The sequence below is a fragment of the Vombatus ursinus genome, unplaced genomic scaffold (assembly GCF_900497805.2).
Source record: "Vombatus ursinus unplaced genomic scaffold, bare-nosed wombat genome assembly UNPS02014793.1, whole genome shotgun sequence".
Taxonomy (NCBI): Eukaryota; Metazoa; Chordata; class Mammalia; order Diprotodontia; family Vombatidae; genus Vombatus; species Vombatus ursinus.
Window position 1 is genome coordinate 12,681,303 of NW_020954571.1, and position 17,948 is coordinate 12,699,250.

The window sequence follows — 17,948 nt, forward strand, 5'->3', positions numbered from 1 at the left end:
ACGAAAAGAATAGTACAGGGGTAGGAGGCCTCGAGGCCACGTGTGGTCCTTAAGTGGCTTGGAGGCCACAGGTGCCGCACCCCTGGACTAGACCGAGATAGAAAGGCTCTTTCTAACTAGCATTCTAGTCAATGATTTGTTGTCTGTGAAGTTCCTGCCTCAGAAACTGAGCTGTCCCTCCTCCCCCAGTCTTTTGGAAATTCCACAATTGGGCCAAAGGTAGCTAAGATCTCTGGGCACTGGACTTTGCCCTGACTATTATAACCTAAAGATATTCCAGTTGGCTACGATCTGCCGCAACACATTTTAATTGCTGAAAACTTAGTTGCATCCAACATACATGTGAGTATGGAAAACATTCAAACATTTTTAGTGATTTTTTTTTATCACCCAATTTCCTCTCTTGTTTAGATAACCATTCCATATAACAGACTTTTTAAAAAGGATATAAAAAAGCACTTCAGTAGAAGAAATATATCAACCAAGTCTGACAACATATACAGTGCTCCACAACCCATAGTTCTTCGCCTCTCCTATGCCAAGTTTGGTTATTATAATTACATGACTTTCAGTTTCATTAAAAATTTTTTTTCATTTACATTGTTATAGTCATGTATGTTGTTTTCTTGGTTCCACTTACTTCAGTCTGTCATTTCATATAAGTCATGCTCCTAAATTCTTCATGTAAATTTCTCACAGTGCATTAGTATTTCATTACCTATATGTACTATAACTTGTTTAATCATTCCCTAGTTGATGGGCATTTACTTTTCTAACAACCATAACTGCTGCAGAGCCCTAGGGCCTGGGGTGCTATGGCTTCTCCCTTTTCACTAAGGGGCACTTCTGCTCTGGATTCATGCATGGGGTGATAGAATTTAAACTTCTGTCTATTAAACTGTCTTCTATTTAGATGGGTTACGTTGCTTTTTTTCTCACATTCTAACTCTTCACACTTCTACCCCAAAGAAAATTACTTAAAACTTAGGATTGGCTCATGTTTAAGGTTTCCCCAAAAGGTGGAAGTATAAAGCTGTTTATTTCCTCCACACAAAAGAAATTGGAAACACAAATGACAATCACAAGCACACATGGATGGGGACTTAAAACTGGGTTTGGTAGCTTATAACTACTGTTACACCTCCTAGAAGACTGAGACTAAAAGCCATCAATCGGATATGATGCAAGGTTCAGGACCACTGAAGAAGTATTTCATATGCCACCTCAGCTCTGCACTGTTTCCTTCTAGATCCTTGACTTTTGGCAAGCACAGTGTTGGTGGTCATTCTCTGTAATAAAGAAACTCCCTCCCCTGCTAAGGGCAACTCCCACTCAGGTTCCCCAGATCTCCAGAGCTCTGGAACTCACAAATTTACTTCCAAGACTTGCATGTGCATCTCTGGATGGGCTTTTGGTCACCTATACTCACTCAGAGAAGAAATAAAGTAGAAGTAGAATCCAGGGCCCAAGACTCAGGCTCTGGCTCTTCAAAAAAAAAAGGAGAGTGGATTCTATTTTTTCCAACCACCTTTCAGTAAAGCCATGTCTCATCTAACAGCAGAGCAGATGCAAAGTCTATCTTCCCTCCCGTTTTCTCCCCTTTAAATCAGATAGAGCAGTGGACATTAAGTGGCTAGTCTGCCTTTCTTCAGCCAGTCATCTCTCAGCAAAGCAATACCTCTATTCCAATCATCACCCATTCCAGAAAAATAGCTGCAAAATCAAACTCTTTTTCACTTTAGTCAGCTTCTATGTTTTGTCTTCTATACGTATTTCCACTCATCATCTTCTGTGACTGACTTATGCTCAGATTCTTTTCCTGATTCTGTCTTCATTGGGTCACAATCTCCTCAGCTCCCAGTGCCTCAAATCAGGCCTCCTTAGTTAGACAGAGCATCTAACTTTTTTGTGGAAACTTGAGAATTCCACCTTTTTGTCAGGTATGGTTCCAACAGTCCTTATAGAATCACTCCACAGTCTCCAAATAGTTGATTTATAATTTCTCAGTTATAAACTTCCAGACTTTGAAGACAGTCATATATGTAAATGCTTGGATGGATCACAGCACCTTGTCTTTTCCTCAGTCAATGAAGGCTCTGTCTTCATACAGGTCCTCTCAGCACCTCTATCTGAAGGGCAGTTTTCTTTCAGACCCTCAGAATTCTCTGTCTCTCTTCAACATTTTATATGAGAGACCGTGTCTTCTCAATCTGATTTTATCAATGTACCTTAAACAAATGTTCTTTTTTCCGCATCTTTTAGCAACCAGAGTGTTTTCATGTGAAAAGGGCAGAACCTCACCTGTGTATTTTTATATCTGAGGTTATCTTTCCAAAGATATGAGACAAATGACCGCTAGCCTTTTTTTTTTAATTGAAACAAGAGAATGTTGTATGTTTTGTTACTGTGTGACTCTTTAAGTCATGTTCAGCTATTTTTCAGTCTTGTCTGACTCTTTGTGACCCCATTTGGGGTTTTCTTGGCAAAGAAAGTGTTTTACTATTTCCCTCTCCAGCTCATTTTTGCAGATAAGGAAACTGAGGCAAGCAGGGTTAAGTGACTTGCCCAGAGTCATACAGCTAGTAAGTGACTGAGGTCAGATTTGAACTCAGGTCTTCCTGACTCCAGGCCTAGCACTTTATCCACTGAGCCACCTAGCCGCCCCTTTAGGTCACATTTGCATCAAATAAAAGAAGGCAAGGAATAGAAAGGAACTGAGTGACAAGAGAGCTTTGTTTCTTCCTGCTTTTCTTGCAGAGCGTATTTTAGCTCAAATAGAGGAATTTGTGACAAATTCAGTCTAAATCTGCCAGAACATCCCTCCTTCACACCTTTTATCATTATTTGTTTAAAACCTCTCACCCCTTTCCTCTTCTTTATTTTTTCTACTCATTTTTCTCCTTGAACACTTCTTTTATTTTTTCCAGTCTTCATTCTACTTTTTCCTCTTCTCTCATTTACTAAGGTCTTACTGGGAAGCAAAAGACACTTAGGACCAGAAGTGAACGGACCAAATCCAAGGAGGAGAGAAACTTTAGAAACTGCAGACATGGAGGGCAAGGTAGCTTCTTGCTATTTCTTTGTATTCTTAGAATTTCAGAGATTTTCTCCTTGAGTGAGATCCAATTTCTCTTGGTTTGAGCTGAGATATCACCTCTCTCAGAAAAGAGCTCACTCATGCATATGTATTGTTATGAGCTTCATTGCTATACCTTTAGACGACCTTTGTGGAGCATACAGGTACATCTTATAGAAGTAAGAGAGATGAGTGGCACCAGGCTAGGACAGGCACATTTCTTTTGGTTTCAGCAACAAGTGCCCCAGGAAAGCACTTTTCAAAGGTTCAGAACAGATTAGGAGAATTTAGACCCACGACTTCTTTTCCTCAAATCTTCCTCTTAGGAGCAAGGGATCATTCTGGGTAAGTATGCCTATTCTAGGACCCTAGGCAGCTAGGTGATGCAGTGGATAGAGGGCTGGGCCTGGAGTCAGGAAGACCTGAGTTAAAATCTAGTCTCAAACACTTACTGCAATTTCCTCATCTGTAAAATGATCTGGAGAAGGAAATGGCAAACCACTCCCAGTATCTTTGCTAAGAAAACCCTGAATGGGGTTACCAAGAGTCAGACACGTCACAACTGAAACAACTGAACAACAGGGTGAGAATTTGGGGGTTAGGGATGGAGACAGAATCCTAGCAATTTGAGAGCAAAATGAGATGGTTGTTATAGGGAATGAAGATGCATTGACAAGATCAATGTAATTCCCTGAGGACAGAGACAATTTTTCATTTTTTAAATCTGTATCACATTTAGTAAAGTCACTTGCACAGAGCAGGCACTCCATAAGTATGTGTTAGGTGTTCCTATGAGAAACATGTTTTTCATTGGCCCCTAAAAATTAGTCAAAAGTAGACTGCTTTAATAGGAACATTTGGTCATATATCACACCGGGGAAGCCCCAGAGTGCTCAATACAATCAGAATAATATTATCTGGAGAATCTCACCATTTGTAAGGAATCCCCATTCTATTTGGACTTTCACAGGACAGGCTTCTATTTTTTTTTTTAAGGCAATTGGGGTTAAGTGACTTGCCCAGGGTCACACAGCTAGTAAGTGTTAAGTGTTTGTTCTGAGGCGGGATTTGAACTCTGGTCCTCCTGACTTCAGGGCCGGTGCTCTATCCACTGCGCCACCTAGCTGCCCCCAGGACAGCCTTAATAAGAGCAGGGAATACCTTTGGTGAGCACCCATCTCTTTGGTTTATGCCTCTCTTGATATTGATAATAAGAGAATCATGGAACACAATTATCATTATGGTCACTTCTATGAAAAATTCTTCAGTTCAATAGAACTCAGTTTGGTTCTACAAGCATTTTATTCAAAGGGTGATGCTAAGGACAGATATTTTTAGATGACAAAAACTGGTTCCTATCTAGAGGAGTTTGCTTTCTAGTGGAAGTGATATAATATTTGTATTTAAGTATAACACAAGGTAGGGACTGATAAGGGCAAAGGATAGAACATACAAGGTGTGCTAGGAATAGGTGCGGGAAAAGAACACAATCAATTTTGGGGATGAGTCAGGGAAAGCTAAATAGAGGAAGTGGCCATCTGAGCTCACCTTTGAAGGAACCCAACTGTAAAATGGGGATTGTAATAACATCTACCTCCCAGGTTATGAGGACCAAATGAGGAAATATTTGTAAAGCACTTAGCACAATGCCTGAAACATGGTTGGTGCTTAATAAATGCTTATTTCAAGAAATACAGGAAATGGGGTATAGAAATCTATCCTGCTCTACAGGAAAATAGAAGGGGAAAGGGATAAGAGAAGGGAGGGCAGATTAGGGGAAAGAGTATATAGAATGCATGCCATCTTGGTGTGGGGGGAGGGATGAGATGAGGATAAAATTGGGAACTCAAAATCTTGTGGAAGTGAATGTTGAAAACTAAAAATTAAAATAAAAAAAATTAAAAAAATGCTTATTCCCTTTCCTCTTACCCCTTTCACAATTTGTTAGAGAAATTTAACTGATTAAAAAAAAATGTCACAGCGAGTATGTCGAAGAGCCCACACATCACTTCAGTCAGGAAATGTGGTGTCCTTGCCAAGCAAAGAGCTATAGAAACCAAGGTAACATTGGTTTCAAATACTTAGTCATCACGGAGAATGATGATGGAAGGCCCTACGCAGTATCACTTCACAAAACTGTGAAAAATAGTAGAGTAAAAAGTGTGAAGAAAGCTTGGGGAGAGATACAACCAAAGTAAGAGCATTTATAGATGAAACTAGAACAGCAAATAAAAGCAAAAAAAAAAAAAAAGCATTGATGTTCACATTTCTATAGATATCTACTCTTATGACTGATCACAACAGAAGCGCCACATCTGGACTCCAACACATCAACATCCAATGTGCTATGTGAAGTGGAAGGGTCATTTAATAATAATTTGAAGGGGCAGCTAGGTGGCACCAGCCCTGGAGTCAGGAGGACCTGAGTTCAAATCTGACCTCAGACACATAACACTCGCTAGCTGTGTGACCCTGGGCAAGTCACATAACCCATTTGAGCCCCATCCCAGATCAGTGGGACAGGTATAATAGGTACTATCATCCCAATTTTACCTATGAGGAAACTGAAGATCAAGAGTATGTGATTTACTCATGGTCAAACAGATACAAATATGTATGCATGTATATATGTATACACATACACATATATATACATACATACACATACCATATATACATATATATACAGATACACACACACACACACATATATACAACCATACTTTTATTTATCAGTTCTTTCTCTGGATACAGTTAGCATCTTCCTTCATATATCCTTTGTAGTTAATTTGGGTATTTATAATAGTCAAAATGGCTTATTCACTCAAAATAGTTCTTAAAACAATATTGTTGTTACTGTATACAACCTTCTCTTGGTTCTGCTCACTCTGTCCTCCATTATTTTGTGCAAGTCTATCCATGTTTTTCTAAGATCATTGGGCTCATAATTTCTTATAGCACAGTGGTATTCCATCTTAATCATATATCACAACCTGTTTGGCCTTTCCTGTTAACAAAAAAAGGGTGAGGGACAGCAGCAACTACTGACCATGCCTTCTTTCTCTTTAATAGATATTTTTATTCAAATGATCTGGATGTATATCAAGTGTTTTATTGATGAAAAGATGAGGATATGAGGAGACTTTTGCAGATTACTTCCTACTGCAGACCACATCTTTAAAATTATAGAAGTCAATGAATAGTATATATTTCATTTATCACCTGGCTGCACTCCTGTATTTCATCATGCTGCAGAAAAACTCTTCATCTGCAAGTCACATTAGCTCTGTGTAACTCACACCTTAACAGCGCCCTTTGTCACTCGGGCCCCTCCTCTCCTCTAATTGGAGGTTCTGGGAAGAGAGCTCTCTTCTAGAACCTTCACTTAAGGAAGGAGCCCAGGTCTGCCATCTTTTCATTTCCTACTGGACTACTCTCTGAGCTTTTCCACTTTGCTCGAAGGTTAGGTACCTTCTTCCTCCAACCCTCTGCTTTTCTGCTTCCTTTCATATATTTTCTGCACATTATACTGTAAGCTCCTTGAAGGCAGGGACAGTCTTTTGCTTTTTTTTGTATCCCCAGACCAGGGGTGGGGAACCTTCATCCTTGAGGCCATATGTGGCACTCTAGGTCCTCAAGTGTGGCCCTTTGACTACACCCAAACTTCACAGAACAAATCCCTTTAATAAAAAGATTTGTTCTGTAAAACTTGGACTCAGTCAAAAGGCCACACCCAAGGACCTAGAAGGCCACATGTGGCCTCGAGGTCGAAGGTTCCCCACCCTTGCCCCAGCCCTTAGCACAGAGCCTGTCACAGAGCAGGTGCTTAATAAATATTTATTGACTGATACTGAAACGAAGTTCTTTTATATCAGTCATTTTTCTCTGGGAAATGGTCACAGAGTTAATGTCTTTATTTTTATCATTCTCCACCCCCCCTTTTTTTTTTCAGGATTAACATCCTGTTTAAATGGAACTATTATAATTATTCTCAGTGCATTCTAATATTTTCATCTTAATCTTTTTGTCTAATCTGGTGTTAATTTGTACTCTAATCAGTTGATGAGCTGATGGATAGTTCTTTCTGGAATGATTCTCACTTTGTTAACCAGTTACTTCCTTTCTATTGAGATGTAATAATTTCAATTGACAGGATTTTTGATCCTATTGACATTTCAATCATTAATAAAAAAATCAATCCTATTGATTTTCCTGATGTTGTTTGGTATTTGCCACATCTGGTGCCTTCCAACTTTCTTCTTTTTTAAAAATTTTTTTTCATGCTCCACTTCTATTTTATTTTTTTCTCGATTACATACAAACAAAAAATTTTAACACCTATTTTTTAAAAATTTTGAGTTCCAAATTCTCTTCCTCTTCACTGTTTGAGAAGCTAAGCAATTTGGTATAGATTATACATATGCAGTCATATTAGCCATGTTTCGAAAGAAAACACAGACCGAAAAACAAATAATGAAGTAAAAAAGCATGCTTCAATCTGCATTCAGACTCAACTTCCTTCTTTTTTTTTTCTTCTTTGGCCTAGGCAATGGAGTCAAGTGACTTGCCCAGGGTCACATAGCTACCAAGTGTTAAGTGTCTGAGGTCAGATTTGAACTCAGATCCTCCTGACTCCAGGGCCACTGCTTTATCCACTGCACCACCTAGCTGCCTCCCAACTTCCTTCTTAAAGAAAGTATTCATGATATACAGGTTTGAAGCTTTGGAGCCATTGGTCTATTTCATACTAAATCCTGAACCTCCATATTCCTATGTGGTTTTTTTTTTTACCATTCTTCCATGCTTAACTCTGAATTGAAATAACTGAATTTCTAAGTATATGTTGACTTTATTTGGATGATCTTTGACTGGCATTAGAACTTTAAATGAAACACAGTATGTATAAGAAGCTGGATTTGTAGATGAGTGGATGACAGTATCCAAAAATTGTTGATGTAAACCATAGCTCAGTACTAAAGCTCTAGTCTTATATGGACTTGGTTCCATCTTGGGGAATTTTCATTAAAATCTCTTTAATTTAATTTTCTTGAAAATCTTCTTCTACCCAAGGTTTTTTTCTGGGATTATCAGATACTGGCTTATGTCTACATCTTTTTTATAAAAGAAAGCCCTCCACTCCTAGGTAAGCACAAGTTTATTAAAACATTAAATATAAGACAAACTTTATTTTAACCAACAAAACATAAAGAATTTGAACCTGAACTGTTGCTTTCTTTTCTTTCTAGTAACTATCCACTTTTCCCAGGGACCTATATAGCCCTCTAGATTTTTAGTACTGTTGCTGTCTAGGGGTGCTAGGAATCCCGAAATTCAAGGGCAAAAGGCTTGGGTCCTGCCTGGAAAGAATTCTACTCAAGCCTTCTTTCAGTCAGAGACAAGATTTATAGTTTAGCTAATAAAAGTGAGCGAAACTTATAAGAACCAGCCCTATTTGTGAAATTGGTATTGACAAGCTGGGCGGACTCTTAAGAAATCAGAGCAATCTAACGGAGGCAAAATGGATACTGATATATTATGGTTAAGGAGTAGGTCTAGATGTAATCAAGGAGTGGCAGTCTAGGGTAGCGCCAGGTGCAGACTATGAGGGTCACATTGAAAGGGCAGTTAAAAGGATTATTTGCACAATGCCTAGTTCAGGGGCTGGTTTCCTGGAATTCATGGGAAAGTTCAAAGGGAAAGGATACAAATCCCATACCCACTCAGTACTACACACAGGACCATGTACTTGTAGTTGTTAGAAAGTGAAACAGCCCTTTCTTCTGGTGAGCCCAGTCTCTCCAGGGACATAGATAGTCCTCTGCCTTTATGGTACTCTAGGTAGAGCTCCCTGACCTGGGAAAATCACATGGAGTCAATAGAAGGTTGGTCTCCTGATCATCTTTGATACAGCCCCCAATGACAAAGATCAAGGAATCAACTAAGTGCCTCTGATTGTACAAATCGTTGAGGTAGGAGCCTGGGGTTATGTATGGGTTGCCTAACCATCCTCTTGTGGAGGCCCACTCAAAGACTCCAAGGACATAGTCCAAACTCAGATCATGCTCCAGGAAGGCCCAAGTATAGCTGATGGGATGAGGTGTGACACTCCCTTATTGCCCTCATACAAATGATTGAAAACAAAGTAGATGTTGATTAGGTAATGGCTAAACAAATTTTGGACAGCCTGGGTAATTTTTATTTTCTTATAGTTTAGTATATACAACAGACCAAAGAGAAAAATCTAATTTAAAGTGGATACAATCTAATTGTCAGATTGGACTTTGCTGTTCAGTCATTTTGTTGAAGTCCATGGTTGGTAGGAACCCTGAAATTTAAGGGCAGAATTTGAGTCCTGCCTCTAATGAATTTGATTCAAGCCTTCCTTCAGCCAGAGACAAGGTTTATTAAAACACCAGTTGGGTTAGGGTGCTATTTGCCAGATTTTGAGAATCTGAGCCAATTTGAGAAATTGTATTGACAACTGGGCCAGACTCTTAAGGAGTCTGAGCTTTTGTGATGCCAATATAATCAGGCCAGATTCTTGAGGAATCTAAGCAGTTTAATTGGGGGGGGGGGGAAGGGGCAAGATGGACCTTAGATACAGAAAGGCAGTGGGAAGGATCTAGGAGTGACCAAGTAGTTTGGGGTGACTGGGAAGTAATAGAGAAGTACCTGGAAGGGCTGGTGCTGTGGAAGGGGTCTAGATGGAATTAAGGAATGGCTGTCTAAGGTGAAATCAGGTGTAGACAATGAGGGCTAGGCTTAGTTAGAGGTAATAGAGAATTGGAGATTGGGACAGAGCCAAAGCCACAATGCAAAGACAGTTGAAAGGATTATTAACAGGGAAAGGCCTCAGGTGAATGCCAGGGTCATGCGGGAGAGTTCAGGGAAAGTTTGGGGGGGGTGTGCAAGAAAGGTTTCTAGGGCCTATACCTCATCAGTTTTGGGGGTTTTCTTGGCAAACATACTGGAGTAGTTTATCATTTCCTTCTCTAGATCATTTTACAGGCGAGGAAACTGAGGCAAACAGGATTAAGTGACTTGCCCTGGATCACACAGCTAGTTAAGTGTCTGAGGCTGGATTTGAACTCTGGAAGATGAGGGGTTTTTTTTGTTTGTTTGTTTCGGTGAGGCAATTGGGGTTAAGTGACTTGCCTAGAGTCACAAAGCTAGTGAGTGTTATGTGTCTGAGACCAGATTTGAACTCAGGTCCTCCTGACTCCAGGGCCAATGCTCTATCCACTATACCACTTAGCTGCCCCTGGAAAATGAGTTTTCCTGACTCCAGGTCTGGCACTCTATCCACTGTACCACCTAACTGCCCCAAATTAGAAAAGTTTATGGAATTTTACCCCTACATGAGAAATGACAAATGTGAAGAATTCAGAGAGGCGTGAGTAGCATGAAATGAGAGGAATCACAGTGTGCTGTGGCTAGAGTGTTGGACTGGAAATCAAGAAATCCGAAGTTTGAATCCTGCTTCAGACTAGCGATTTCCCCCCCATACAAGTTACTTAACTTCCTCATTCAGCCTTAGTATCGTCATTCGAAAAATAGAGAAAACAACTACACCTACCCCCAAGGTTTTTGTGAGAACAAATGAGATAGTACACCTTATATTGATAAATAAATGCTAGCTTTTACCATTATAATGGTCAAGCCTGCCCCAGAGAAGAGATTAGAAAATATCCCTCTGTTTTTCCTTTTTTTTTGGCCAAGTGGGGCACTATTAGGGTCGAATATTACATATATTATCAGGCAAAATTGCTCGGTAGGTTAGTTGGACTTTCATTTTTGTTTCTTTGTTATAAGGGATAGATTCCTGAGATAGGGAAGGAGGTGGCATGTATTTGGTTACAGAGGTGATGTAAAAATTAAAGATATCAATAAAAAAACCTTAAGAAGCCTCACCTTGTAAAAATTTTAAACAAAATAGTTAATAACTTGCCTATTAAATAATCAGATCCAGGCCAGAGTTTATTAACTTCCTCTAGGAAGTTATAAGGAAACTGATAAATTTCTGCATGATTTACTTGTTTCTGGAAAAGAGGAAATTATTTTTTTTCTCTGCAGCCTGTAGTTCTGCTGTTTTTGCAGAACTAAAGGAAAAAAAAAATAATTCTTGTAATGCTTTTGATCTTTGCCTGTTAGGGAAAAGGTTGAAGCCTGGGAGGGGAAGGAAGGAATGCTGAAATCTGGCCCTGCTCTCCCTGTTATCTCACTTAGAAGTGCTGAAGGAAACCTTTGACACCTTAGAATAGCACAGGCATAGATTGCTGAAGGGAACTCTGGACAGATGACAACGGAGAGACCAAAAAGATGGTGCCACTTCTAGAGGAGAAGGGAAGGGATGTTGGGGAGCACCTCTCTGCACCCTGAGTAAATAGGGACTGTGCCATGCTTCTTCATCAAAACCTGAGGAAAATCTTCAATGTGAAAGGAAAGAAAGATAAAAATGGGTCTTCAGAGTCTATAGGAAATCCTGACCCTTAGATCACACAGCTAGAGCAGGAAGGGCCCCTCCCATGGGAGGATAATGTTCCTGGAGTCAATTCCAACTAGATCAGTTGATGGTAAATGATGTTGGCTGGAAAAGTCTAATTTCTTTATAAAAGAAGGCCTTGGAAAGAGTTCATTGCTCTGCCCTCCAACCCTCTAGTGAGGAGAGAGGCAAAACTGAATCAATCTCCAAGATGATGAGATTTCAGGGGATGAGTTTATCCTGGGGAGGAGGTGGGCCACCAACTTCCAGGAATCAAACTAGGCAGAGCTGTTGTTGTTCAAGTGTTTTCAGTTGGGTTGGATGCTCTGACTCCATTTGGGGTTTTCTTGGCAAAAACACTGGAATGGTTTGCTTTTTCCTTCTCCATCTCATTTTACAGGTGAGGAAACTGAGGCAAACAGGGTTAAGTGACTTGCCCAGGGTCACACAACTATAGTAGTTGTATCTGAGACCAGATTTGAACTCAGCAAGAGGAGTCTTCCTGATTCCAGGGAGAGCACTCTGTCCACTGCACCACCTAGCTGCCGTGGTAAATAATGTTAGCTGGAAAAGTCTGAGCCCACTTGAATTGATCATTATTTTACAAAACTATGAAACAGGGGTAGGCAAACCTGGTTCTTTGGGTATTAGCTGGGAAAAACCACAATGGCAGTGAGAAACAGGGTAAAAAAATCACATTTTAATTAGGCATAGAGAGTATGGGGGTCAAAGGCCCATAAAGGCAGAGAAAAGTGATGAGAAGTGAGGAGGGATACAGAGATAGACAGTGGCATGGGAACACCGGGGGATAGGGTGGTGAAGGCAGGCAGTGTGGGGACCTGGATGGGGAGGGGAAAAGTCATGTGTACCTGGGGATTAGAGGTGGGAACACTGGAGCACTGAGGACCCTTAGGGGATGGAGGAGTGCTTGGGGGTGGGGGAGGAGTTCGAGTCTCATTTTTATAGTTCTTTTGGGAAACAGACCAAGTCCTGTTTATGCCACCTTGGGGTTAGTTCATTAACATATCCAAATTATCTCAAAGTTTTTGGTGAAACTTCAAAGTTGTTATCTCAAAGTTATCAGTATCTTTGGAATGGTCTGGAATTTGATTGATCATACTTTACCAGGATGTGAATTTTAGCTGATACATAACATGATTTGTAAATTATACTGCTTTGATCTTTGGGACAGTATGTATGTGCCTTCCAGATTCCCCTTTGCATCTTATTTCCTGCTTATTGCTACTCACTATAGTGTACTGACTAGAAGGGAAGGGAAGGCGGCGGTCAGGGGGCCCCGGAACAAGATACAGTTGGGACACACTTCCATAAAGGGAAGCCTTGATTTGTCCTTGCCCAAGGTCACAGTGTGATGAGCATCAGAGACAGAGTTTGAATCCAGTCCCTCAGCCTCCAGAGCTAGTGCCCTTCCCATTGCATTGGAAGGTTGGAGAATAGGGTGACACCCAGAAAAAGAGGGAAAGAAGGACTCCTGAATACTTGGAACTAAAAAGAAGATTAGGGACTTTTCATGAAGAGGAGAGGCCGTGAGCTATAAAGAGGAAGCAGCTGCGTCTCCTCCAGGAAATGACAGAGCAGCTGCATCAACGTGGTCCTAAAAGAGATCATTCAGTGAGCTCAGAGGAGGAAGATAGTTGTAGGGGGGGTACTCTCTGCTAAGGGATACTGAGGCAGCTATTTGTCAACATGAAAGCACCAATAGGGAAGTCTGTGGTTTTCTCTAGGTCTGTATTCAAGCCATGACCAAGATCCCGAGACTTACCAAAACAGATAACCACTACTTGCTGCTAGTGTTTCTTTGATTTGTTTTGTTTTGTTTTTTCCCAAATGCCAAATTCCCATAAAAATATTTTTAAACTCGCTACCAGCCTCAATTTCTTCAGTCTTAAATTTTCACTGAAAAGTAAAAGTTGTTTTAGAAGTAGACCTATTCTCCCAAGGTGCATTGAGCCAGGCAGTTCTGGAATCTCTCCAGTCTGATGGTCACAAGCGCCAGCACCTGGGCTGAGGGTGCATGGCAGTACTCAATGCGTTGATGATCCTGCTGCATGGAGGCCTGGGTATCCTGAGAGCAGCTGGCACTGCACTGAAACATGGTACCCTACATCCCGAGGATGTTCTGCTCCAGCCCCTTCACTGTGGTATCCACCGCCTCCTGTACTTACTGCTGCTGAGATTGGCAGAAGGAACCTGGACCCCCTTTTTTTTTTTTAAGATTATTGAGAACTCCTCTATTTCTATTGAAGGCAGCATCACCCTTTCAGTCATGAAAGTTCTTGACCTTAACTCTTTACTCTTGCCCTGCCTAGTCAGTTAGCTGCCTAATCTTGGTGTTTCTATCTCTATGATACCTCATCTCTCTCTCTCTCTCTCTCTCCCTCCCTCCTTCCTTTTCTCCTTCTCTTTTTGCCTTTTTCTCTCCCCTTTGTTCAGTCCTTCAGTCATGTCTGACTCTTCATTTTGGTTTTCTTGGCAAAGATACTGGAGTAGTTTGCCATTTCCTTCCCCAGTGAATTAAGGCAAACAGAGGTTAAGTGACTTGCCCAAGGTCACAACAACTAGTAAATGTCTGAGGCTGGATTTGAACTCAGGTCTTCCTGACTCCAGGGCTGGTGATCTATCCACTGTACCACCTAGCTGTGTCTGTCCCCTTCTCTCTACCATACAGCTATTGCCCTAGTTCAGACCTTTATGTACTCTTGGACTATTGCAGCAGCCTCCTAACTGATATCCTTTTATTAACTCCCCTCTCTCTCCATACAACTGCCATGAGATTCTCCTAAAGTTTGGGGTCTGTTGGCTTCCCTCCCCTACTGAGTGCAGCCCTGGTTTACCATACTGGTGGTATTTCCGAAAAACTCAGGATGAAGGAAGTAACTGTGGCAGCCAGGGATATATCAATAAACTCCACTGGCTTCCTATTACTACAAGGATCAAATATAAGCACCTCTTTTTTAGCTTTCAAAATCCTTTACGAACTGGGGGGGCTGAATGCAGGTTGAAGCATACTTTTTCTTTACTTTCTTTATTTTCCTTGTTTTCCTTTTGACTGTCTTTTCTTTCACACCATGACTTACACGGAAATATGTTTTGCATGGCTACACATGTAGAACCTATGTCAAATTGCTGGCCTTTGAAATGAGAGGGGAGGGGAGGGAAGGAGAGAATTTGGAACTCAAAATTTGAAAAAAAAAAAGGAATGTTAAAATTATTTTTACATATAATTGGGGAAAAATAAAATATTAAACTAAAAAAATCAATAAAAAACAAAAACTGTAGATGCCTAAACATCATGGAAAAAGTGCTACATGAAGCAAAATAAAAACTACCTTTTTAGGTAAAAAACCAAAACCAAAACCCAACCCTTTACAAGCTGGCCCCAATTTACCACTTTAACCTTATTAGTCCCTCATTTTTAACTTCTTTACTCCCCTTCCTGCCCTCAGTAGTCTAGCCAAACTTCCTCGCACACAACAGTTCATCTTCCTCTTGTGCCTTTGTCCTGGCTGTTTCCTAGGTCTGGAATGCACTCCCACTTCCTCTTTGCCTCTTAGAATCTCTCATTTCCTTCAAAACTCTGCTCAAGCAACATCTACATGAAACCGCTCCTGATGTCCCCAACTGCTGGTACACCCCCCACCCCTCGGCCAATTTACCTTGTATTTATTTTGTACATCCTCATTAATGTACATGTTATCTCACCCAAGAAAATGTAAATTATTTCAGTATAGCGACTCAGTTTCCACTTTTGTCTTTGTAGTCCCTAGCCTGGCTCAAGTTGTTGTTGTTTAGTTGATTAGTTATGTCTGACTCTTCCTGATCCCATTTGGGGTTTTCTTGGCAAAGATACTGGAGTGGTTTACCATTTCCTTCTCCAGTTCATTTTACAGATGAGGAAACTGAGGCCAACAGGGTGAAGTGACTTGCCCAGGGTCACACAGCTAGTAAGCATCTGAGAACAGATTTGAACTTAGGAAGAGGAGTCTTCCTGACTCCAGGCCTGGCACTCTATCCACTTTACCATCTAGTAAGTGCTTGCTTAATAGAAGATTGTTGATTGATCATGAAGTACTAGGTAAGAAATTGAAGACTCTAGGGCATAGGTAATGTTTATGTCACTAATCCCCATGGAAGGCTACAGAAGCAGAAAAGCAGATTTAGGAAGTAAATAGCTGGTTAAGAATATGGTACCTGAGAATTGGAGTTGGATTTCTGGACCATGGCTTAAGGCATAGGAATGACAGGTTCTTGACCCTGGATGCAGTCAATAAACATTTATTAAGTACCTACTACATGCCAGGTACTGTGCTAAGTATACCTAATTAGCCTGGAAAGAGCCTATTTGCTTGGCTTACTGCAAATAGAATCAAAAGTTTTTTTTTTAAACTGAGAAGGAAGGAAATGAGAGAAAACTGCCTATGTATAACCACTAAGCTAGAGGCCGCATAGAGTGGCTACAATTTATAAAGAATAGTAGTTGAGACACCAAAAAGTTCACAGAGTAAAATTTCAAGAAATAAGCTTTCCAAGCAAAAACCCATGGTCTAAACCAGGGTCCTTGGTCTAAACCTTCTAGGTCCTTGGGTGCAACCTTTTGATTGAGGTTTACAAAATAAATCCTTTTATTAAGGGGATTTGTTCTGTGAAGTTTGGGTTCAGTCAAAGGGCTGTACTTGAGGACCTGGAGGGTCACACGTGGCCTTGAGGCCACAGGTTCCCCACCCCTAGACTGGATGGTCAGCTGCAGTATGTTGTAATGGAAAGACCAGTCCACTGAAAGTTAGTAGTCCTGGTTCTCATCCTTGCTATGTGACCTTTAGAAGTTATTTTATCTCTTTGAGATTTCATTCCCTGTTTGGTAAAATGAGGGGGTCAGTCGGTCAATAAGCATTTGTTAAGAGCCTACTTTGTGCCAGGCACTATGCTAAGCACTGGTAATACAAATACAAGTTTGTTGTTGTTTCTCTTGATTGAGGTGAGTTACCTGGCTCATAATGGGAGAGCTGCTTCATTCTGTACTGTCTGGTATACATTCTCCTGTGTACACTTTCTCTGATTTCTATTTTGCTATTGAATTGGATAAATGGGTTTCTTTGACAATTCCCATGTGTGTTCATTGTCAAAATGGTATTTGGTGGAAATAGAGTCAAGCCTTGGATATAAAGCTGGAGGAAAATTGAGGGAATTGAGGGGATTAGGACAGCAAGTTGTTAATTGTGGGAATTGAGTGAATCACACTGACTCCATTTTGTGAGACAGTACTGGATCTAGCTTAGTTCCATTTCTATTCCACTATGGATCTATTCCAAATTCTGTCTTGTCTGTTTATTCAACTGTGGGAATTGGAAGAAAACCTTATTGCACTGTTTGAAGCTAGCCCTTCGTAGCTAGGAAACTAGACTACCTCTCCCGGCTGCTTAGAGACTCTTAACTAAGGGCCTAGGTTATGTTGACCAGAGAAACTCAGTCAGATTCAGAGACTGATGAAAGGGGTTTTCTCACAATTGTACATCTCATAAAATCCATATGTTATATCTAAAAACTGGCCCCATACTGATCAATCAGTGATTGTTTCCATGATCCTTTGATTATCTACAGACGCTTTGGGGAGCAGGACACCTCCTTTTCTGAATTCAGGGAATTGTACCTATTCACTCTCCCTCTCCCAGCTTGGAAAGTCTCTAATCTCTTCAAATTAGAAATCAGATTACCGAATGTTGTGTTGTTTCCTTTTAATTAATTGGCCTTATTTGATTAAATTTTTAAATGTATAAAAATCTGTCCCTCCCTGTATTTGGGGTCCAGGCCTAAGGTGAGGAGTCTGGTCTTGCTTTATTAGGCAAGTGGCATGCATTGCTTAATAGATCGATATGCTCAGAAGATCCAACATTTGTTTTCATCACAAGCAAGACCACAGGCTTGTGGTCCTGCTTCCTTCCTTAAAGAAATACTGATGAGAAGTTAGCTTGAACTTGAAAATCACTTCTGCTAGACCAGGGATAGGGAACATGGGGCCTCGAGGTCACATGTGGCCCTCTAGGTCCTCAAGTGCAGCCCTTTGACTGAATCCAAACTTCACAGAACAAATCTGCTTAATAAAAAGTTTTGTTCCGTAAAACCTGGACTCAGTCAAAAGGACCTAGAAGGTCACATGTGGCCTCATGGCTGCAGGTTCTCCACCCCTGCCCAAGAGTAACAATAAGACTGACAGTATTTAAGGGAGCAGATAGATATAATTCTAGCCTGGTACCCCCTCTGTCTGAAGAGAACAGAAGGGCCTCCAGTCCCAACCTCCTGCTTCCCCTTCTGGCAGGAATTAAATTCTCCCTTGGAGAAGGGAGGGGTGGCATCGAAGAAGAGGCTAGAGAT